Consider the following 23,981-nt stretch of genomic DNA (forward strand, 5'->3'; position numbering starts at 1 on the left):
AACAAATAATTTTATTTGACAATTTTGTACGTCAATTTTTGCATTCGATCAGAATTGAAAATTCTAGCCTATAATATTTCTGAGAAATATTCAGGTTTGGTAAAATATTTTTGAACAGTTGAACGTTGCATGTTTTACATATTTGGGGCGCGAGATATTTTATTCGAATGTTATCGAATGATATTGGATCGACGAGTGTGAAATTGTTCCAGTCGTGAAAGTATCCAAATGCTCGGCCATGGTTACTCTATTGAAAAGGAGAAGGGGTCGCCAAAACCTGTCCAAAGAGATTGTCCATTCGAAGTCATAAATGCCTTCGATTCCTGGTTCGACCGTTCTCAGATACTTTCTATGATCATTTCTCTCTCTTAAAGAAATGAAAGTTTGAATTGTTCGAATCGATTCGTATTCCAAAGCTTTCATTCCGCTAAAAAAAAAAAATTATTTAGCTACTTGATATTTATTCGAAGCAAATATCTGACGAGAAAAGTTTAATATTTATCAACGTATATACGCCAATAATATGTAAAGAATACTTTTTTTCTTCAAATTTTTTCTAAATCCTGAATAGATTGAAACGACGTTAAATGAAACTTATGAATAATAATAAATACATACGAATCGCGTATTTATGCGAGGAAGAATAATTATCATCGTTTTAAACGTCACACATTACACGTCAAGCATTATTTATTTTTTTTTTTTTTTCTCTAGAAGATTTGCAAGGAAAACGTGTACAAAATTTATTTAACATTATTAAATGGCTCACGAAGTTTTAAAGAAGTTTTCATAGAAATTCAATTTCAAGTTTTCTTCAACTCAAACTTCAACTTCAAATCAAATCAAACAAAATCATTCTACAAATGACTATTTCAATTCCTAGAAGCTTCGAATTTATTTATTTAATTTACAAAATTTATTTAACATTATTAAATGGCTCACAAAGTTTTAAAGAAGTTTTCATAGAAATTCAATTTCAAGTTTTCTTCAACTCAAACTTCAACTTCAAATCAAATCAAACAAAATCATTCTACAAATGACTATTTCAATTCCTAGAAGCTTCGAATTTATTTATTTAATTTACAAAATTTATTTAACATTATTAAATGGCTCACAAAGTTTTAAAGAAGTTTTCATAGAAATTCAATTTCAAGTTTTCTTCAACTCAAACTTTAACTTCAAATCAAATCAAACAAAATCATTCTACAAATGACTATTTCAATTCCTAGAAGCTTCGAATTCAAAAATAGTTTCCAAATCCAAGCATCATCCTCTCAAAACGTAGCAGATTCAAATTGCAAAATTGCAGAATAATTTCTGAATTTTCTCTCAACTAAGCGTCTAACGAAGATTTTCTTCTTTTTCGGATAATCGTTTGGACGCGATGAAACTTGAGCAATGGCCGGTTATGTGCATTCTGCATTCTGCCTTTCGACGACAGTTACGCTTCGACCGACTGACAGACGTGGAATTTAATTTAACAGCCATAAACGGCCGCGAAAGACATCGACGACTCGAAATGAAAGTGGATTCGAGAGAGAGAGAGAGGAAAAGATAGAACGACCTTGCTGCTACGAGTCTAGCGCGCGAGTAGATGGGCGAGGCTCTTGACGATAGTTTTCGATTTCATTCTGAATGGAGGTCGTCTGCATAGTTTAATTAAAGAGAGTTATTGTACAATTCAAAATTTAATAATGGAGATTGGTGGTTGGTTTCCAGATTTGAATTCGAGAATTAACGAACATTCATGGAGGTGAAGGTCGAGAAGTTTCTTATCGAAATTTTTTGTTGAGAAAAAGGGTCTGAAAGTTTGAGACTCTTTGTGATCGAGGCTGAAAAGTTTTCAAAAAATCTTGGGAAGAAAAAGGTTGATCGTTCCAAGTTTGAATGAATACCTTGATCGATGACTGCAAGAATATTGGATATTGGCGTGAAAAGTTTCCAAAAAAAGGAATTTAAGAAGAAAAGTCTGATTCTGAGGATGAACCTTCGCACAATGGCTGAACAATTTCTGAAAAGGGAAATTTGTTGTAGGAAGAAAGTTAGGAAGAGGTAATTATGGGATTCATAATGTTAATTTTTCTGTAATATTTCTTGTCATTTGCATGCAGCAAATGATTTCAATGAGTCAGAAATTTTATTTATCATAATACGTTCTTTTATCAGTCTTCCGTTCACAATTGGAAATTATTCTCTTCAGGAATTTATGGAGTGAAAGCTTCAGATGTCTTATTTAAAATTCATAGAAAGTATCGCGTTTGTATAATTGTATTGATTGTATGCACGTTTGAATGGTGAATGTGATCAATAAGAAAAACGAGAGGAAAAATTTCATAATTATAATTTTTAAACGACTTTACATTCATACATGTTATGATGATTATAATCTCTCGAATTAGTAATCAGTATAATTAAACGTAATCTTCCCATTCAATTACACTTCATTAAAACTCTACTGGTTCGTTAAGTCCTCTTAAAACAAGTCTGTCGTTTAAAAATCGTTATTTTCTCATCGACAGATTCAATCCGCATAAATTTTCAAATCTTATTTCATATTTTCAAATAACCAATCATAAACCATAAAATATTCGCGAACAAAAATATTAATATCTTCTGAGAACTGTTCACGAAGATCTTTGCAATTATCCATTGAAGTAACAATGACCCAGGGTTATAACTGTTCATTCTAACGTTTCTTGCACCTGTTTCTTCCAAACGATAATTCAATTATATCAAGAAATATATTTTAATTGCGACAACAATCCCTTCATAATTCACATCTCGATTATAATTCTCTCAGAAAACGAATGAAACGAGTTTGCCTTTCACACTTGCTACGAGCTTTAATCATTTAAAAAAAAAAAACTCTCATCAGTTTCGATATTTCAATATTTCTTATAGATAAAGAAAAACTTCCACACAATTAGCCACCGTACAACAAAATTCCATTCAAAATATTCCAATTTTTCGAATCCCTGTATTATCAAAAAATTTCCACCAACTCTACAATCCCAAATAACACCGATGTCAATTATTCGATTATACCCAGCCTTTAATACAATATTCACTTGATTAGGAAAGAAAAAAGAAGAAAATCAACCATGGAAAAGGAAGATAAAACACTCGTTTAAAACAAAACGTGTAATTTTCAACAAAGGCTGAGGTCATTAATAAACCGCAATTGATAATGCAATTCGACCAGGAGGATAAGGAAAAAGAAAGGAAAGGAGAAGCGAGATCCACGAACGATCCTTTTTATCCTTTATTTCCCTCTAACATCAACCTCAAATCCATCGATGCATCAACATCGATATTAAGCGATCAAGAGTTCCTCGAGGCGCGCCGCAATCGGACGACACGTAATTTACATGAGGGGATCTTTTTGCCAGGAATGTATCACCGGGCTGGAAATACCCGGTGCCAGCCTTGAAGATTGCCATTTCACGGTCGAGGTAACAGGAGACAAACGGTCGATTCCTAATCGAGAAATTTACCTTTCTTGCGGTCGGTTGCACCGAGGATGATTGAACACGGGCACCGTTCGTCCACGCTTCTTTTTCTCCTCCCGAACAAACCGTTTCCGTGTTCTTCTCCCTGCTTCTTCAACATGACGCGATCCAACATTCTCCGCAATGGATGGGGGGGGGGGGGGGAGGACAGGCGAGATTTGCATGGAAAAATATCGTGGAAATGCCATTGAAAGGTCGTGCATTAACTCGCGTTCTTCGTTGATGAAGGATAAGTTTTATTTTATGTGGAAGGCTGGCTTGTTGCTCGGGGAATACTTGATTTCGATGCTTTTGAAAATTTGATCGAGGCGTTATTTGATCCGTTTTCTTCGATAATAAAGAAAAAAGAATGTCCTGCATTAAGGCTTCGTTTAAGAAAAATATATATTGCACGTAGAGTATAAGTAACTACTTACTGTAAAATTTTACATTGTGTGGAAATGAATGGGTGTGAATGGGGCTTGACGTACAGTTAGATTCTATTTATAGCTCCCTCCTACTATAAGCTTCGATATACAAGCGAAATATTTATCAAGGATGGAAATTAAAGATCGTTTAAGCAACGACAAATATCTAAAAAGAATCAATTGAAGAATTAATGAATGCATAAACTTGAACATTACGATTAATTCTTCTTACGAGAATTATTTAATCTTAAAATCAAAAAAATTCCAATAATTTCGAAAGAAATCTTTTCGCAAAAGATATTATTCCATTGATAAACTACACGAATGATTGAAAAAAACAATCGATACATCGAACTTCTAATACTTATTGCATCTCTTTTCTCTCGACCTACCATGTATCACCATGCCGATATCCACGATCAACAGTTCAACAGCACAATCCTCCTCTCCTCCGGCAAAACAGTTCCGCTTCGTCGGAAACGGCCTGCTAATAATTTACCGCTAAACTGTCGACGATGGAAGTTCGTTGACGTGTAAGAGGCGGCTCGTTACTCGCTTCGTTTTACTTCGTTAATCTATCCGCCCGAATACTTGTCATTTTTAATTAATTCGCATTTCCCGCGCTTTGCTTCATCGTGGATTGGTTCAATTGCACAACATACGTCGTAATCACGACGCTATATGATCTCGATAATTGTTCATCAATATTGAAGAAAATTAACGTGTAAACGAATCTCTCGACGTCGAGGATGCTTGACTTCTTCGAAAAGAATATGGGAGGAGCGATGGGAAAAGAATGGGTAATTGTTTGTACGGTCTACTTTCAGTGACCTTGAGCAGTGTTGTCAAGGTCGTTGTTCTGTGTAATTTCTTTTTTTTTTTGTATGTGTATGTATGTGTATAAAACTATGGTTTTACTGTTTTCAGGGATATATTTCTTTTTCAACGTTTTATTTAGTCAATAGTCGATAATAGAGAGCTATAATTTTGCAGTTTTAACTAAAATTTTTTTTAAGTATACATATTAATGTTAAGAATCATAGTTAAAAAAGTTTTATGCTTCAAAAGATTAGGTTAGATTAATTACTATCAATAATTAATCAGTGATTACTGATAATAAACTTGTTAAGTAATAAAAATTCCAATGCTACCAATTTTAACCATCGAACAAAAATTCCCCACTAAACAAAAGCAACAAAACCAATCGGCTTCTCGAGCTGTTCAAGCAAAATTCTGTTAGAAATTAAAACATCGTCACCTTACAAGAAACACGTGACACCCTTCTCGTTGGCAGACAAGGAGCACATGGCGACGAAATATACCTGCTGCAGCAATTCCAAAAATAATCTTGAATGAATTTCAAGATCTTGTGTTGTATCAGGTATAGAGTTGGTTGGAACCTGACCTTTCCTTCTGGCAGACAAAAAAGTCGGTCATCGATGGTCATATTTTAAAAATGGATTTTAACTATTTCAATGTGGCTTGGCCTACGAACGTCGGCCATGTTCTCTCTTTAAAACCGTTCTTGGCGTCTAGTTTCGTAGTGTCGACTGGCAGATAGGTGCCGTTACTTTGACAATAAATTTGATACGCCTTCGAGGATCGTAGATTCAGAAGAAAACAGGTACGGAATGTGGAAAGTTATTTTCTCGATCGGTAATTTATCGATCGAGAAATTTAAAAATCACGGTGTTGGAACAGTTGGTTGATCTGTTATTTATTGGATACGATAAGATGGAAATTGGAGAGTTTCGGGAAAGCAGTTATTAGGATTTTCGTTATCTTTCACGAAGAATTTTGTCGACAACTTTATCGTTGGTTTTTGTTTCATCGATTGGAGAGGCGATAGATAAATGCACATGGATTAATATTTTACTTTCACATAAAATATATCTAATATTAATATATTACCAAACTAGATTTATAATAAAATTGTCACAATTTTCCAATTACAAAAAATTTATTTTTTAATATATATTTATAAAAACAGTATATTTTGACGTAGAAAACTTCTACACATTTTGTAACCAAGAAGAAAGATTGCAGTGAAATTTACAGCTGCCCGTTTGTCTCTAAAGATCTCTATATCGCGAACGAATGAATTGATGATCGTGATTGCGATTATTATTTCTCTTCCAAGCGATAATATCTTCATTTTCTATAATTCATCAGATATTTCTATACGATTAACCGTATCCATTCCGTTTGATTCGTAACAGTTTGATGCTCGTCACATTTTCCTCGAGCAGATCGCAAGAACCGTGACTGTTAAACGGCTTTTTCTTAATGACCTTGAATCGACTCTTCATTACGGGCCAGGATAGAAAAATATGGGTATTTCGTCGAGGAAGGCGAAAGCGGCCTTGAAACCACCGCTACGCCTTCATTCACACACAGAAATCTATTTCTACTTAATTACGGAACATATTTCGAGGATGGAAAATTATAAATTTTATCTTGGATAAAAAAAGAACTAAGAATTTTTTATTTCGATAATCGATACTATTAAAATTTAACGTGATTACGATTTTTACGATTATATTTTATATAATGCATTTATTGCTACGTTATCATCGTAATCATCTTTATCATACAAAATTTTACTAACAATCATTACAATCATAAAACAATATTATTGCTTTTCTCGATTCTTTTAAATCCATTTATCATTATTAATATCATTATAAAACATTATTAGTTTCCAATATTTTTAACAATATAACGTTTCCAATAACATTAAAAAAAATATATCTATAGCATGGAAACGAAAACGATATAAAATACAAAGTTCGTTCGATAAATTATTATATTGCGCAACGCAGTTAACTCATAAATAAAAGAAACAAAATGAAAACAGGCGAGGAATAATTGCCGGTTGCTCGTTCAATATTCATGATTTATCTCGATTACAAGGGGAAGCGACCATACCAATCCGATGAATCGAGCATGGTTTTTCCATAGAATTTCAACTATCGAGAATAATAGACGAGTCTTCCCGCGCATCTCGATGTAATTCCTTGATTTATTCTCCATGTTCGTATTTTAAACGTGATACGTTAAAATGCGCACGCGTTCAGAATCTTTCACTTGTTGGTATTGAACCGGTATTAATTGGCCTAGAATCAATTAACGTCTTCAATTTTGATTAAAATTAATTTCTATTCGTTGGAATTCAATTTCGAGGAATTAATTATTTTTAATAATTTACCAAGTAGTTTGGAAGTCTTGAAAAATAAATCGAAAGTTATAAAGTGATTGTTTTTATCAAATTTATTAAATTAATTTCTTTTTTTTTTTTTATTTAATTGAAATTATCAATTGAGATTTATAATTGGATCAAAGATAATAGCAAATTCGCAGTTAATTCCTACAAATGAAATATTCCACGATTGTTCCATATGGTGTGCATAGGGAATTGCATGCTCGACCCACGACTGGATTCCATATGTCCATACTGGATTCATGGCTGATTCACGTGGAAACAATTTGTCTTTCTATCGAGCATTCATATCTGAGATCCAGCTTCGCTCTTTTCCTCTCTCGACACATGAATTTATCATTATAACTGCACGCTCAGATTGTGTTGGCACAGTTCCAATGTTGGAGTGCACCGATCTACAATAATCAACATTTCTCGGATCGTAACTGTAATATTAATTCTTGCAATCTGAATTCTCCTCTCAATCAGATTCTCCATAAGGTATCCAGTAGGAATTTTTTTAATCCTGACTGATTATCAATCTTCCTTTTTTTCAATCTAATTTTCCTTGCAGTAAATTGTTGTTTTGTTATTTTCTCAAATAAACATCGCGAAAATAAACGATGCTCTCACCTTATATTTTTTTTTTGTTGCTTGAAACCTTATTTCGGTATATCTTTTATTACAAGAACCTTTTCTTTTTTTCTAAAGAGACTAAAAGTCACTAAAGAGAAGGTCAAATAACGACAGAAAAGTTGTTTTACATCTCGAAGAGTATTTCGAGAGCATTTTTATCAACTCTCGAACAAACCAATCGTATTAATCTCTAAATTCCAAGTTCTACAGTATAAAACTTCATCTTGTAACAATATATATATAAATTACATTAAAATTAAAAAATTCTCTTCACGCTCGAACCGCGTCGAATTAACCTCAAATTTTTTCCTCCGCTAACTATTTTCACGATCGTTTCTTCAACCTCAATCACCTCTGTGCGAAATAGATACACGCAATAAATTCTTCTAGCGATACATCTCGATCGACCTTCTTAACAATCCTATCCTTGTTTTAACACCATTTTTCCAATTCGATACAGTTAACTTCGAATTCACACGCAAGCACACCAGCCTGTATGCCGTAACCTATCGCAACAACCTAAAATATTCACCAGGATCCGGTCTCGAAGCGAGACAATGACTCCCACGATTACATTACGGTTCCACGGCTCGTATAATACCCGGCGCATCTAATTAATTCCTCTTGCGATCGAACACGTTTTCCGCGTCCTTTTACCGTAATATAAAAATTCCAATTCCTGCACACACGTATAGATGGAGACAGGGAGTCGCGACACCCGACAGAGAGTTTAGAAACCGTTCTAAGGGGACTCGAGTCTGCGCTTTCGGTTTCCGCTTCGAGCGGTTTCGCAATTTTCAAGGCCGTTCACACACGTACACACACACACACGCAGAGACGGCTTGAGTCGTGGGTGTTGTACGCGGCGCGCATATCCACTGAAATCGTGGAACAGGGTGTCTCTCAAACTTGGAATTCGATTCGAATCGTATTTAAAATCTCGTTTTAAGTTTTTTGAGAAAATTCGTATTCCGAATTATCGAAATATTCTGATTTTTACAAGTATATAATTCGTGATATATTTTGGAACATTTATTGGGATCGTAATGAGATGAATAAGGATTTGATTTTACGTAATTATTTGTTTCCAAGTGATAATTACCGCCATTTTTCTTCTTTTAGATCATAGAGGTACGAGTCATAGAGGGATTGATTTTTCGTGTTCTGTTTTTATTCCCTTCGATTCGTGGAACTGTTCTAATCCATTCATAGTCGAGAAAATCAGCAAACTGGTTGAACCAATTCGTGTGCAGTATGGAAGACATTGCGAAACGACGAAGAGATTGTGAAACAGAGTGTTCGAAGCGAAATTGCTGTGGATTAATATGATGCATTGCCAGAGTTCAGAGAAGATTAGATCAACGAATTTATCAATTTAATTCGGGGATCGGTAGAAATCTCGAAATTTTGCAATATTATTATTTTAATTATTTTTCGTTTCCTTTCGTTTTATTTATTAAGAATTTAATAGAAATAAATGTAAATCTGAATCACATGTGAAGCGTGAACATTAAAATTTTAAATTTTAGGAAAAATAAATAAAAAAAAAAGTAAGCAACATGAAAAACAATTTTACAAATTTAAGAACGAATACTTTTTATCTAACATCTCGAATTTAAAATTATAAATTTTTGTTTCTCCAAATTTCGTAATTGAAATAATGGTTTTTTACGTATATATACGTGAATTTTTTAACTTTATCGAATTATTTGTTACGAATTGCTTATTGAATTTTTTCAAAAAATTGCAAAACTCTATACGTTTGTTTCGCGAGTAAAATTCAAATGGAAAATTATTTTTTTTCTCTGCGGGAAAATTATATCTCTAGAATATTTCACACAGTGAAATTCTGCGTAAAGATCGAATGTTCTTTATCGTATAAATTTATTTAAAAAAAATTTTCTTGTATTTTTTACTGGTAAAAAAAAATATATATATAATTTTATTTAATATATTTTTTTTTAAGTATCTAATCTTCGACTCGGATGTTTCTATCTGATTTCCTATGAATCGATATTATGGATCAAGTTTGTAAAGTTTAGAATTAACCAATTTAAAATTTTGATTAGATTTGTTGTTTTCTTTTTCTTCTAGTTGATTGGTGAAAAGTAATTTCTTCAAATATTTTTTCCTTTGTTCTGGGACATATACATACCAATTTATAGCCATCGTTTCAAATTTTTTTCAAAAAATATCTAACAGGATCTTGCATAATAATTTACAACCAATAACATCAGCGATTTGACAATTTCTATAAATTATAAGCCATAAAATTCTCTTTCACCATTTTATAGTAGTTAAATGACATGTAACTTATAAAATTTGCATTATTACTATTATTATATTAATTCACGGTGTATAAAATTTTGCTATAATGATTTTAATCTAACTGTCCGAGCCAAAGAAGAAAGAAATTTTGATGCGCATACCTATATCAAATTTTCTGTCTTATTAAAATGGCTACCCGTAAAATTTCACTATAATAATTCAACCTTGATGAGAAAGAATTAAAATCCTCCCCAGATATAGAAACTTTCTTATCCTCTTCCTTTTCTTCCCAGTTTACGAAATTTCCTTGTGACGTACTACTATTCCTTAAACCTCGCCATAAAATTCCACAAAGTTCCATCCCTCAAAAAATCTCCAAACAATGCAACTCCTCTGAAAGCTTGACGAATCCATCAATGATCAAAAAGGGCGAAGATCTCCATCTCGAATCGTCTAAATCACCCCCTCTCCACCGATAAAACAGATCTACAAATCTCTCGAAAGCCTTCTCGTCGAATCAAAAAAGAAAAGAAAAAAAAAAAAAAAAAAAAAAATATTCGTTTCACGGAAACATCATCGTCCACGGTGGTCTAGAATTTTTTCCCCGTGCCTAGACAGAATCGGATGCCGTTGTCCGACCCAGGCGCGGGGGGGAGAGAGGGGGCCCAGATCGGATTGTCGGTCGGATCCGGACCGGATTCCCTGTCCATTGGAACGAAACTGTAACGCCAGCTCGGTTGTTCGGTCGCATGCCGATCGGACATTGGCAGCGCGCGAGTGAAAGTGTCGCCGGGGCCTCACGGGGCCCCGCCGTTCTCCTCTCCGCCCGCCTAGAAATCTCGCCTCTCTGCGTGCCCATACATAGGGCTGGTCGAGCGCCTATGATACACCCGGCAAAGCCCTCTGTGTGTATAATATATTTTCCTGTTCCCCGGCCTCTCGCGTTCCGCCGCGAGAGTATCGCGTGTCCGTATGCAACGGGCTTGAGAAAAGCGGATCCTGCCCCTCTGGCCAAATGCTCGTGGCCTGATCCTCTTCTGCGAACGCGTTTGGGTTCGATGCACCTTTCGTGGATCGCGCGATGGATCTGGATGGAGGAGGGGAGTTGGAGGAGGGAGAGGAGATCGTAATAATTGATTTTTTTCCATCGAATTGGATCAATACAGGTTTTGGCTTTCGTTTGATTTGAGTTGAGGAATATTTGGGAAAATTTAGAGGGGGATTTTTCGATTCGAGTCTTGAGATTTTGGCGATTCGAAGGATTTTTTGAAGGTGCAATTGGAAATTCGGATATTTAGGATTGTAATTAAGGTTTCGAGTCTTGAGATTTTGATGATTTGGAGAACGTTTTGCTGGAATTGGATAATTTGGTTTTGAGGGTTTAAGTAGATCAAAGGAATATTTAAAAACGTGAGTATTGGATTTTTGAGATTTTGGAGGATTTTTTGGTTCACTCGTCAGTGGGATCATGGTTTTGAGAATTTGAGAAGATTTAGGAAATGAGGATTGTATTTATGTTTTTGGGTTTGAGTCTTGAGATTTAGGTGATTTGGAGGATTTTTTGCTAGAATTGTCAATTGGAGGGTTTAACATTTTGAGGGTTTAAGTAGGAAGGAATATTTATAAAAAACGTGAGTATTGTATTTCTAATTTTCGAGATTTGAGATTTTGGAGGATTTTTTGGTTCAATTGTCAATGGAATCACTTGGTTGAGATTTAGATAATTTGGAAGATTTTTTGGATTTGCAATTGGAAATTTGGATATTTAAGAAACATAATTGTACTTATATTTTTTTGGGGGTTTGAATCAATTGAAATTTTGGTAATTTTTCGGTATAATTGATAATTGGCTTAAATCTTAGAGATTTAGATTAATAAAAGAGTATTTGATGTGTTTGTGATGTTTTCATTTCAAAAGTTTGAATAAATTATTAAACAAGCATTCGAAGAAAGATAAAATTGTTTTTAGAAGAAATTCCAACAAGGTGCACGCGAAAGACGAAAGTGGGTTATACAATCCAAATAACTAGGTATTTGTTGAACTTCCGTCGTCACAACGAGTGACCTGTTACGAATATGCGGGTAATTACAGTTACGTTGATTAAAAGAAAAGAAGAAAAAAAAAAGGAATATTTCGAAAGTAGGAAGCCAACTGTAACGAATCCTTCGTGTGACAAAAAAAGCAAAAAAAAAAAAAAAAAAAAAAACATTAATTATAACGTAAAAAAAACTTAACATCGACGCATCTAATTAACGATTCTAGAAGAATTCGAGATTTTATTTTTGTTCACAAAGGAGAGGATAATTTTCCTCTCTCTCTTTCTCTCTCGCAAAAAGGCGAAATGATACGAAAATCTCCACCAACAAAAAAAAAAAAAAGAAAAAGAAAAAAATAACTTAATAACACGTCGCGTGTTAAGTAGAAGTAAAAAGTCTCGTTTTCTAACATCTCTTTATGCGATGGTTCATAAACTTCGCGTTAACCACCTTATTAAACGTAACTTCCTCGTAAACTTGTTCCAACAATAATGAATTGTATTACTCATTACCTATAGCGTTAATCCAATGAAAAGTGATTTATATGCGAAAATGGCGAGTCATCGAGCGTATACGATAAAACAACAAAAAAGTACCAGGCCATTAAATTTTACGCCAATTATCTATAATAATAATAATAATCAATCGTTTTATTTAACGATATCTATCGTAAAACTTATCCATCCTCTATCTTCTATTCAATACTTTTCTCCTTTGTTTCTTTTTCTTCTTCTTCTTCTTCTTCTTCTTCTTCTTCCTCTTCTTCATCGATATCGATGATTCGAAATCGAACTATCAGAATTCGAACTTAATAACTTAATTTTCTATCCTTTGTCAATTTGTCAAATTTTCGAAACGAGAAAACTCTCATCGATAATGAGAGAAGAATAGGAAATATCCCTTCAGGAAAATTTTCGTTGACAATTTTCGCGCAGGAATTCGAATGCACTTTCGAGGCGGCGTTGCAACTCGATTGCCAAGAATTCGGAATGACTTATGCTCGGAGAAAGCTCGACTCAACCTTTAATGGAATCCCAACCGCATCGTCAAGGACGGTTCTATCCATGCAACAATTCCATTCGAGCGGAAAGGTTAATTCGATCGGTTTTCTTCTCCTTTTGTTCGAATCCTTCCAATTCTCAATTATTACAGAAAATAGAAAATTTTTCCCTCTTTTCAGGTAGAAAAATTTCATGCATTGGATTATTAATTCGAATTTCGAACACTGGCAGTTTTGTCGTAAAACTCTTTTTCGTCGAAGTTTCTACGTTTTTCCGAAGTTGGAATGAAAGAAACGTTTTAAAGATATCACAAAGATGCTATATATCCATGAGGAGATTTTATCCGATTTTATTAAAATTGTTCCACTGATTTTTAATAGAACGAACGAACATATTTTAATTACTCGTTAAATTATTTCATTAATTCATAAGTAAGAATTCTATGGCACACAGTGCGTACAGAAGAAACTTTCAACAGATATTATGGCGAAATCGATGTCAGTACATAGGCAAGAAATCGATGATTAAGAGTCGGATACGATGATCACGAGGAAAGCTGCACATCACTCGTTTCCATGACATCATCGAGGTCAATTTCCTCGATTGGTATTGCATTTTAAACGATTCGTATAATCCGATTAGATACGATCGAAATCAATCGATTCTCTCTCCATCTACGAGAGAAAGATTAGAAGAGAAACAAGAGAGAAAAAGTATCCAAGTCCATCCAAAGATTGATCGATATAATTAAGAATTGGAAAGGACTTAATCAGATTCTGATTAGCCAAGAGTAATTTGCAAGAGAATTTAATGACCATTTCTTCCCCTTCAAGATTAAGATTCATTATTCAAGTTAAGTGGATTTGTTCAATTAAGTTTAATAATTTTTGTTACTCGTAGTAATTAAGAATTGTATACTATTCTCCTATTCGTTGCCAGCTATAAATTGGCTCCGATGGAAATATCGTGTTATTCTCATGTTAATTATCGTGACGAGAAGATATATTGAGCCGTTACGCTTTGCTGTATGAATATTCATACAGCAAACGTTTATGTCATCTTTTGTTTTCATTGTGATAATAAAAATTTTCACCTATTGCGATTTAAAGTTGCATTTTTTAAATGACAAAAAAGAACGTCCTTTTTATAAAATTAATTTTCCATCTCGATTTTCCATCCATATTTCGAATTTATCAACTATCTTTGGGAACAAAGATCTGGATGCAAAAACCTGCGCACACACAGGTTATTTTGAAGTATTTACGATATATTCGAACATTTTCTAACCTTAACTTTTAATCCGATTCGAAGTGATTAATATCTCAAAGATCTAACCTCGTTATTACAATCTATCATTATCAACTTTACTTCCTAATGTACAAAGATTAAAAATCGTTATCTTTAATTTCCACTTTCACTCGACCAATAGCCGTAACCAATAAGAAATTAGATTATTAAGTTGACGAGAAAGCCAATCGAACCTTTCAAACTACGAATAAATGTCGAATTTCCAATTTATTCAAATTAACAGTTTTTTTGACCACTCTCGTTTCCTCAACACGGTTTCCTCTCTTTATCACAATTATCCTTTATTCCTGCGATATCCAAAGATACGTTCAATGGCGACCGGATTATCTCAACCGGAAGCTATTAACATCGCCATTAACGTTTGCATCTCGTTTCGTATCGGTGTGAACACAACTTTTAATCAACCTTTTCTCTCTCTCTCTCTATTCTAACGGTAATGCCAAGGACGTTTCCTTTTGCTCCCCTCTCTCCTTCTCCTCCTCGCCTTCGTTTTAACAGTGGCGAGGCTTGATTACAGTTTTCACGGAAACTGGAATCAAACGGAGACGAGAACTCAACAAGGGATTCGATGCGATCGTAAATCAACTGACAACGCAACCGACCTAACTGTCCAATGGAACTTATTTCGTTCTAGTTATCAGAGGTCGTGATTGTCGAGCCTTTCACGAACTTGTTCTTGCGGTTCACTTTGGCCTTTCGTGGTCGAACACCCGAGATCGAACAAACTTTTATCTTTTTAATTTTTATTAGAATTAATCGTTCGAAATGTTGTTTCTTATAGTATTTGTATTTTCTTTTTTCAAAAATTTTAACCATTTTAAACTATCGTATCTCAATGATTTCAGCATTCCAACTTAGAATATCCTTCGTGCAATGAATCTATAATTTATCAAGTGCAATTTTTAAATATAAAATTCTTTCACAATCATTTTTCGACTCATTTTCTTCCACTTGTTGGGAAAGTTTGAGGGGTTTCCATTCCGTTCGATGTAAAATTTCGTCATAAATATTATTCTTGTAAAAGAATCGACGACGAGAAGAATGCAATTAAACGAAAATATCCCTAGTTTCGTCGAATATTACAAGGATCAGGTGGATGGGTAATCCCCGTGACTTAGGGATTTCTAGAAGAGAGAGAAAAGAAAAAAAGAACCTGTTGCGCCCCGTGGATGGCCAGAAGAAATCCACTCGTCGCTTGATCACTCACTTAGCAGCTTTCATTTGAGTTTCTATCAACGCAGCTGGTGACTTTCGAGTACGAGACTCGATGTTTTTCATCGCGAGCCTCGTTCAACCGTCTATGGTAATATCGTCTCGTTTCGTTTCGTGCCAAATAACGAGGAATCTTCCCCTCTTCCTATCGATTTTCCTCCTCCTCGTTTATTTTATTTGTCCATTCTTTATTCCCTCGTTAATAATTTTAATACCGATCGATTTATTGACACGAAATCAATCTACGACGCTCTCTTTGATTAAATTTGAGAAGAGAAATTAATCGAAATATCTCCTCGATCGATAGATATTCGTGTATGACAAGGTAATTAATCGGCAACGAGGATAAGACGAATGGTATTTCAAATATAAATATCTATTGGCTTAAACGATAGTTTAAACGATGCTTAGGTGTCCGAGTATCCGTGGAATGCGTGTTCTCAATTCGACTCGTCCCGATTTCCGCGGATTTCTTTCCAACTGCTCGTCACTGGGTCGACAATTATCTTACATAGAAAAGAAATAATGCGATTCCAAGTGGACTTCACTTCCACTTATCTCATAAATAAATATAAATTTCACTCATTTTTTTTCCCCATGATATTCATACACAATGTTCAAACATTCCAAATATTCTTTCAACAAGAATAAAAACCAAAAGTTAACTAAAACATCACTTTCCTCCATTTTCCTTTTAATCAAGTATTCCAGATATTCTCCTAAAAATTGGAAAGAAAATAACATCATCTATTTTTTCTCTTCATCAATTACCAAATACTCCAAATATTTTCCTCCTTAAAAAAAAAAGAATGAAAATCAAAAGACGATCGAAAAATATCGTCAAAGAATTGCAAAAGAAAATAACATCATTTTCTCCATTTTTCTCTTCACCGATTACCAAATACTCCAAATATTCTCTTCCTTAAAAAAAAGACTGAAAAGCAAGGGATGATCGAAAAATATCGTCAAAGAATTGCAAAAAAAAGAAACATCATTTTCTTCATTTTTCTCTTCACCGATTACCAAATACTCCAAATATTCTCTTCCTTAAAAAAAAGACTGAAAAGCAAGGGATGATCGAAAAATATCGTGAAAGAATCGGTGAAAAGGAATAACATCGTCATTTTCTTCATTTTTCCATTTCTTCATTGATTATCCCTTTTGATATTTCCCTTCCTCCAAAAAGTGCAAGAAAGTTAAGGATGACCCGAAAAAATAGCGGACTCCTGACATACCAACCGAGGAATCCTCTGACCGGACTCTCGAAGAAGTCCTGTTACCTTGGTACCGATATGTTAATTCAAAAGTAATAAGGTATTTAGCGAGGCCTCCTTCTCGATCCGGGTCTGCGAAGAACTGGTCGGTGCGCGAGCCAGACGAATTTTAAATGGTGAAAGTCTCTCTCTCTTTCTCTTTTTCTCTTTCTCCCCGTATATTTCGTGTCGTCTCGAAATTATCTCGAGGCAACTCGTCTTCAAAACTACTGTTTACTGTAGTCGACAACGTCTCCTTTTCGCGTTCCTTTCGTATCGAGATTTTTCTAACGGAGATGAGAAACATAGAGAGAGAGAGAGAGAGAGAGAATGGGTGTTAAAGGTACGATTAAACGTTTATCTTGCTGTTTCGATTGCTGTCATTTTTGCGGGGAACAGGATGAGGAATGCGGATGAGGACATGTACAGGAAACTGGAGAGATTAGATAGTTGTTTTGGTTGCAAGTGGAACGGCCGACCGAGTGAGAAATGGCATAATGGCGCGTCAAATTCAATTGTAAATATTTTAGATAAATATATCCGTGCCGGATTTATTTGTCGAGTATTTGAAGGATGTTTTGGAAAGATGATAGTATTCGATATGTAGTAATAATTGTAATCTATAAAAAAAAAAAAAAAAAAAACAGATGAAACTTGAGATTTTATTGACACTGTCCTTAATTTTCCTTTTTCTCGACGCATTTTCCTCGACCGTTTGTGGGTTGTGCGAAGAGGGGAAGAGGATGTAGAATCTTTGCATCTTTCTTCAACTGTTTTACAATATTGTAATTTAAAAAAGAATTATTATTTATATTTCTGAATTATATTTGAAATATATGTGTAATGGATAATAATACTAAAGAAGAAGAAGAAAAAATAAAGAAAGATAATTCCGTTATTAATTGAAACACATTAAAGAATCTTGTATATATCAATTAAACGTAAATAATATAATATTGATAATCATTTATTCAAAATTACAATTTAAATACTTTATAATAACTTCTTCTCAATTCAATAAATAAATCATATCTGTTTCATAATGATTTATGATAGAATACGTACAACACGTTTGATTAGTCACGCTTTCCATTTTCGGATGTTAATAAGAGTGTCTTTTGTAATTGATCACACACAGTGTGTTCGTCGTGTTTACGTAACCAGTGTTGCGTATCGAACACGTTCGATCGAAACACAAAGATCAGAATTCGACGCGCGGCCTTTTGCAAACTTTTACATAATCGAACGACCCACAATCGAGAACGGTTCGTTATATCCGCTTAAAGCGTCCACGAGTCGTTACACGAAAGTTTCTTCTTCACCGCAGAAATGATTTTCCTCGTTAACTAAAATCGGTTTTTGCCTTTTTTGCCGAACGATGAACGAAATTTTGATTGCTTCATTTGAGAGCGAAGTAAATCGCGTGGTAAAGATATTTATTTTCAAAAGAGGGAAAATTTAAATATGGGAGATTTCTTAAAAATTTCTTCCTTATTATAATATTTTATCGTTATTTTTTTTTTTTTTTTTTTTTTGGTTTTGTGAAAATTGAAGATCCCATTTTTGAGATTTATTTTATACAAAATTTGGATTTCTGTAAAATTCGAGGATGGAAATTGCCAAGTTTCTTTTAAATATATATTTATGAGAAGCCTAGAGCCCTTTCTCTCCTTTGACACGTATTAATACAATTTTCTCTAGAAAGTTTCTCGATCAATTATTATTATTACTTTGTATTATCTTTATGCAAATTTAGATTTATACGAACTATAGAAGAAACTTGAATAGAAATTTCTTTCACCTATTCAATATATTGTAACAAATATTTTACGTGGAATATTTTACACGTATTCACAAACATCCGCCGATTATCGATAATTAATATCCGTTGTGAATAAATTATTTGTTATAATATAGAGAGAGAATCGATGAAGAATATAGAGAAGCATGATTGTTGAAAAGATCTTGCGATGCAATAAGTGTGAAAATAATTGTGTTATACGTAATACAAATACAAATTCACGTGTCGTTCAAGGAGTCGTCTTGTGAAACGAGCAAGCTGCAATGGATTTCTAGGCCATTCTGCCACAAAATATGGCGTCGCACGAACTGGCGTCCCTTCCGAAACGACAGAGCCTGTAATATCATACCAGCAACAATGCTATTATTACATTATTGCAAGATTATTACTGTCCTTTGAAATTGTGTCGGATCTTAGTCACAACAAATCTATATAAAAGTATTCAACATCCATTTCGTTGTAAAATTCACTTATAATTACCAGATCAAGACAAATAACTTTCAAATTCAATATTAACGATTTCTCTAGAACATCCATTGAAACATTTTTGAAAAATTTCCTTCTTTCATGATATAGACTATGCTAACCATTATCCAAAATTAAAATTTCACTTTCCAATATTTCAAACGTCCGCTAAAATTCTTCTTCACAACTCAAAACTCAAGAAACAAACAAAAGCCTGAAAATCATCAAATCCTAGAATTAAAATTCAGCCTTTCCCACTTAGGCCACTTTGAAAAAAATAATTCTTCTTACCCAAACAAAACAATACCAACGATCCTGTCAAAAATCCTGTCAAAAAACAAATCTCCAACATCTGTCCACATCCACTGAAAAATTTCAAGATCTTGGTTCTCTCGGTTCTCTCGTTCAGAAGAAGAAGAAGAAGAAGAAGAGGGAGCTCGTATTACGCTCGTGTATATTCGATAAACAGCGGAGCATAATCGCGCCATAAGTAATGTACACACACGGGCTAGCGGGCTATTTTCGACCCGGTGGCCGTTTCAAAATCGAACAGGCTGGCGGGGTTGCTTAGTCGATGGCTCGTTGCACATGCAAGTGCAGCGTCGCAGGTGCAGCCTCGAGTGACGTCACAGCCCATTGTTCGCCTCGTGGCACACAGCATCATGGATCTTGGCCTCTCCGCGGTGCAACGACTTTCCTTTCCGTCGTCTCCTTTACGAGCCTTTTCTTACCCGCTTCATTCTCTCCTCCTTTTTTTCCCCCTTCCTCCTCCTCCTCCTCCCCCTCCTCCTCCTCGTCCCCTTTCCTTCTTTCTTCTCTCGGGCTTGCGTTTCGCGCAGGGATGGAACAAGGACGGGAGACGTGTTGTGCGCACGCGATGTGAATTGTTCTCGGGAGAGGAGAAATTTTGGGAAGAAATTGCGTGGGATTTTGCGTTGGAGAAATTGTATTCGTGAACGAGATTCGTTTGGGAGAAGCGATTTTTGAACGAGCGATTGATCGAATATTTTTTTCCTTTTTAATTTTAAATTCGTAGAAAGCATGTATTATTATTGAAAATGAAACGGAATTGTTTAGAAGAATAATCTCTCTTCCGGAAATGAAATTTTTTAATAACAACGCCATTTCAAGCGTCCAGGATCTAATCAATGATTCGATAAATATAAAATTCTCTTTGACGAAACGTTCGTTGCACGCTATTAAAAACGCGTCGAGCGTAATTGCAATAATAACGTCTGTAATTATATTACAAAAAAGAAAAAAAAAAAAGAATTAAACTCACGATGAAATTTAAGAAATTGAAGAAGAATTGAAGGCGACGAACGAAAACCAAAACCAAAATCAAGAGAAGGAAATAAAACGAATAAGATAATTTCTATATCCGTGTTATCTCTCTCTCTCTCTCGTTCAAACGACAAAAGCCTTTCCCTCTTTGACACGTGCACCAGTTCACGATCCGAACGCGGATCTTTTATTTACGGCTGGAAACCGCCCGATCCGTAACAAGAAGGATCTTTAAAAAAATCCGCGAGCACGAAGCGGGGACCCACGAAGCCCATCATCGGCGGGCCACGGCGCACACGCGTCCTCTGCAGCCGGTTCGACTGCATTTCATGGCTACCCTCACACACGCGCCAACGCCGACCCACACAAGCGCGCGCGAGTCACCCTCGTCCCGTGTGCGTACACACACTTTCGATCTCGTATGCAAAACACATGGAGGAGGGATCTGCCTCGAGACGGAACTCTTCTTCGACGAAATTTCGTCAAGATCGATGGATATAATTGTGTGTACTCTCTCTTTCTTTCTCTTTCGTTGTGAACGAATTTTTGTTTTTCTTTTCTTCGAGAGAGAGAGAGAGAGAGAGACGTTACTTTAGACTCGAGAAATTTTTCGAGGGGATTAAGTAATAAGTAAAAGGACGATATTGTGGGAAAAATTTGTGAGAATCTTCTCTGGATGGATTTATCTTACAATTGAAATACACTCTTATACATTTAGAAGAAGTCTCGTGACATTTGTACCAAAATTGAAAAAAAATAAATTAGCAACAGTGTACAAAATATATATATACCATGAATTTTAACTTTAAAAACGAGTTTTCTTCAAATTTTTCAAAATGAATAATTTTTCTCGAGGCCTCGTCGAGTATGAATCCCGTGGAAATGCAAGAACAGATTCAACGAATGGAAAAAAAAAAAAAAGGAAAAAGAATCGTAAACTACGGAATATACGTAATCGCTTTCTCTGGCGACGCGACAATATTTGAAGAGTCGACATACTCTGTTCGGTTTCCTTTCAACCGCACGAGAGATCCCAGGACACTTGGAGGATACTTAAGATTCCACGATCTAACCGCAACGCGTTCGCTCGACGCATTAGCTAACCCGGCTCCATCTGTTCAGAGGTGCACGTAGAGAGGAACAACACGTCCGTCCGTTCGTCCTAACCTCCCCTTTCCTGGACACGCCTGGAATCACAATTTCAAAGTCCCTAACCGATTCCTTCGTCTCTCGCCTATACTCGCTTTCGAGTCTTCGACCAATGGCTTCGCCATTCGTCGTCCTCCATTCATGGTTTTTTTCTTTTCTCAACGATTCACCACGGTTGATGAAATGGATCATCAGGATTGAAGTGATCTTGGAAAGAAATTATTTCGAAGATCGTTCGATCGGCGACCTGTTTCGTCGAATCGAAAGGGTATGTGTTTTAATTATGACGATGATTTGTTGACGACGAGAAGAGTGAAATTAAAAAAAAAGCCGAGGATATAAAGTTTCGCGTGAAATTATTGCAGAAATTACAGATGGAGAGTGATTTATCAGAGAGAATTAAATGGGATTTATAAAAGTAATTGTGGAAGATTTTATGATTTTAGAAGTAAGCAGTTATCGGTGCTCGAACGTCGCTTGTATTCCTTTCTTGTCAATCTTACTCAATCGCGAAACAATAGAACGGTTAATGAGCACTTAAAGTTCGATGAATTCGAAAATTTTGTTTGCATTTCTGCATTCCGCCGGAATCGTGTTTTAACCGGAATGGAAAACATATCAATTTCTCGTTTCATATTCCTTCATTTTCATTTGAATATTAATCGAGCAGCATACGCACGCTGTTTCCATTGACATCTCGTGATCCTAATTAAATATTTTATTTCGACAAAAAAATTCGCTATTTCAACACATGTACTCATATATTAAACGTTAAATCTTTCCACGGAAAATTGAACACGTTTACGTAATATCGATCGAAGCAAAACGCGTTTAGAAGAAGAACCGTGTCGTGCATCCGAATCAACGGTCACTGATCCTTTGTTACAGCCTAGCTTATTTCCAGCGGGGGAGCTCAATGAAATTAATTCCTAGACCTTAACTCGTTTCCGTAGGGCGCCTCCTCTAGCGAGAATAACGGCTACACCTACTCCCAACTCACTATCTGATCCTTACAACAATCCAATCCTTACAAATACACGTATATCCAAGAAACCCTTCTCCAAATGTATTTCCTCCATTCCTCTTCTACTTCGATTTTCGAACAATCACAATTTCCTCCTCCTCCCCTAACGAAGAGAAACACCGCCAAAAATTCGAAACTCACCCTCACCGGCGTTCCTATATCCCCATGACACTTGCCACTACTTGATAAACACAACGATCTTTCCTCGATCCTTTTCTCTACAACAAGTTCCACCGTTAAGTCTGCCCTCACGTGTATCACTCGCGCGGATCGAACGTTCGAAGGAGGCGAAACGATTTTCGGGGCGAGAATAACGCGACGAGGCGAAAGAAACGCGGGAAAACGCGAACTGACCGAACGCTTATCGAGACGAGCGCGACCCGAGGCCTTCCCTCGCGATGGAAACAGGCTTTGGGCCCCTGAACTGGCCGCTCCGCTCGGCCGCAGGACCCACGCGGCCGTGCGCATGCGCCAACCGGCCCCCACCACGGGTCCAGCGGGACGAGTGGTGGGGAGAGCGACCGGCAACCCTCTTACCTGGACCTGCTCGTTTTCACGCCGGCTCGCGTGTACACTCCCCATCTCCTTCACCTGCGGATTTTCCTGCTCAGGTGGCAGCACCTGACACTCGCATTCGCCCCGTGTTTTTATCTCACAGTGGCGTAAGAAGGGATTTTTTTTTCTTTTCTTTTTTTTTTTTTTTTTTTTTTTCTTTTTACGCAGATCGGTCTCGGTACTGAATTTTGCGAGTCGAGGTGGGAACAGAAAAGGTATTCGAAACAGTTTGTTCCAGTCGTTTGTTTGAGCTTATGAGACGGATGACAGATTTACGAGGATGATGTATTTTGCTTATTTCTCGAGATTGAAATTTGTGTGTTGACGTTTATTTTTAATCTTTAATTAAGGGATATTTGAAGTTTGTTTGGACCTTTTGAAGAGTCTATTGTTTTGGTCTGATTTTGTAATAGTGTTTGAAGGATCGGAATATTGATTTTAATATCGTTTATTTTTTAATTAATACAACGTGAAAAAGAATATAACGAATACGATGTAACGAAGCATACGTGTTATAGTGTTATGGTTTATTGAAAATTATCGATTGTGAAGTACAATTATTATTCTTAATATTCTCGCGTTATACATGTTATTATAAAGTTGACGACGTAGAAATATTTCGATTTTCTTCCTTCTTATTCCATAATTGATTACACCTCGACGTGTAATTTCGAAATGTCTTTTGCAACTAATGCCTAATCTCCCGAGCAGTCACGATTATTGAAACGCATCGGATTGGAGGGAAACCCTTCCTCGTGAACCTGTTCCTTTTCATTCTAAATACTATTCACCTGTGGATATGCTTGTTCGCCTAATCCTGGCGCCGCAGTGGCGTAAGAGTGATCTCCATTCACGATATCTCATCTCTGAAAT

At 35.6% G+C, this 23,981-nt stretch overlaps 1 protein-coding gene across 2 annotated transcripts in view; it reads right to left on the reverse strand.

The window, feature by feature from the left end:
- Positions 1 to 22,973, reverse strand: part of LOC100868390 (uncharacterized) — a 65,369-nt gene extending 42,396 nt beyond the window's left edge. For both annotated transcript variants that reach the window (XM_086917941.1, XM_086917937.1), the window contains exon 1: positions 22,695 to 22,973. The gene's annotated coding sequence lies outside the window, so the exon portion shown is untranslated. The remainder of the gene's footprint in view (positions 1 to 22,694) is intronic.
- Between the last annotated feature and the right edge of the window lie 1,008 nt (positions 22,974 to 23,981).

This window comes from Apis florea, unplaced genomic scaffold (genome assembly GCF_048593485.1).
Source record: "Apis florea isolate Af1SG1 unplaced genomic scaffold, ASM4859348v1 contig_1615_pilon, whole genome shotgun sequence".
Taxonomy (NCBI): Eukaryota; Metazoa; Arthropoda; class Insecta; order Hymenoptera; family Apidae; genus Apis; species Apis florea.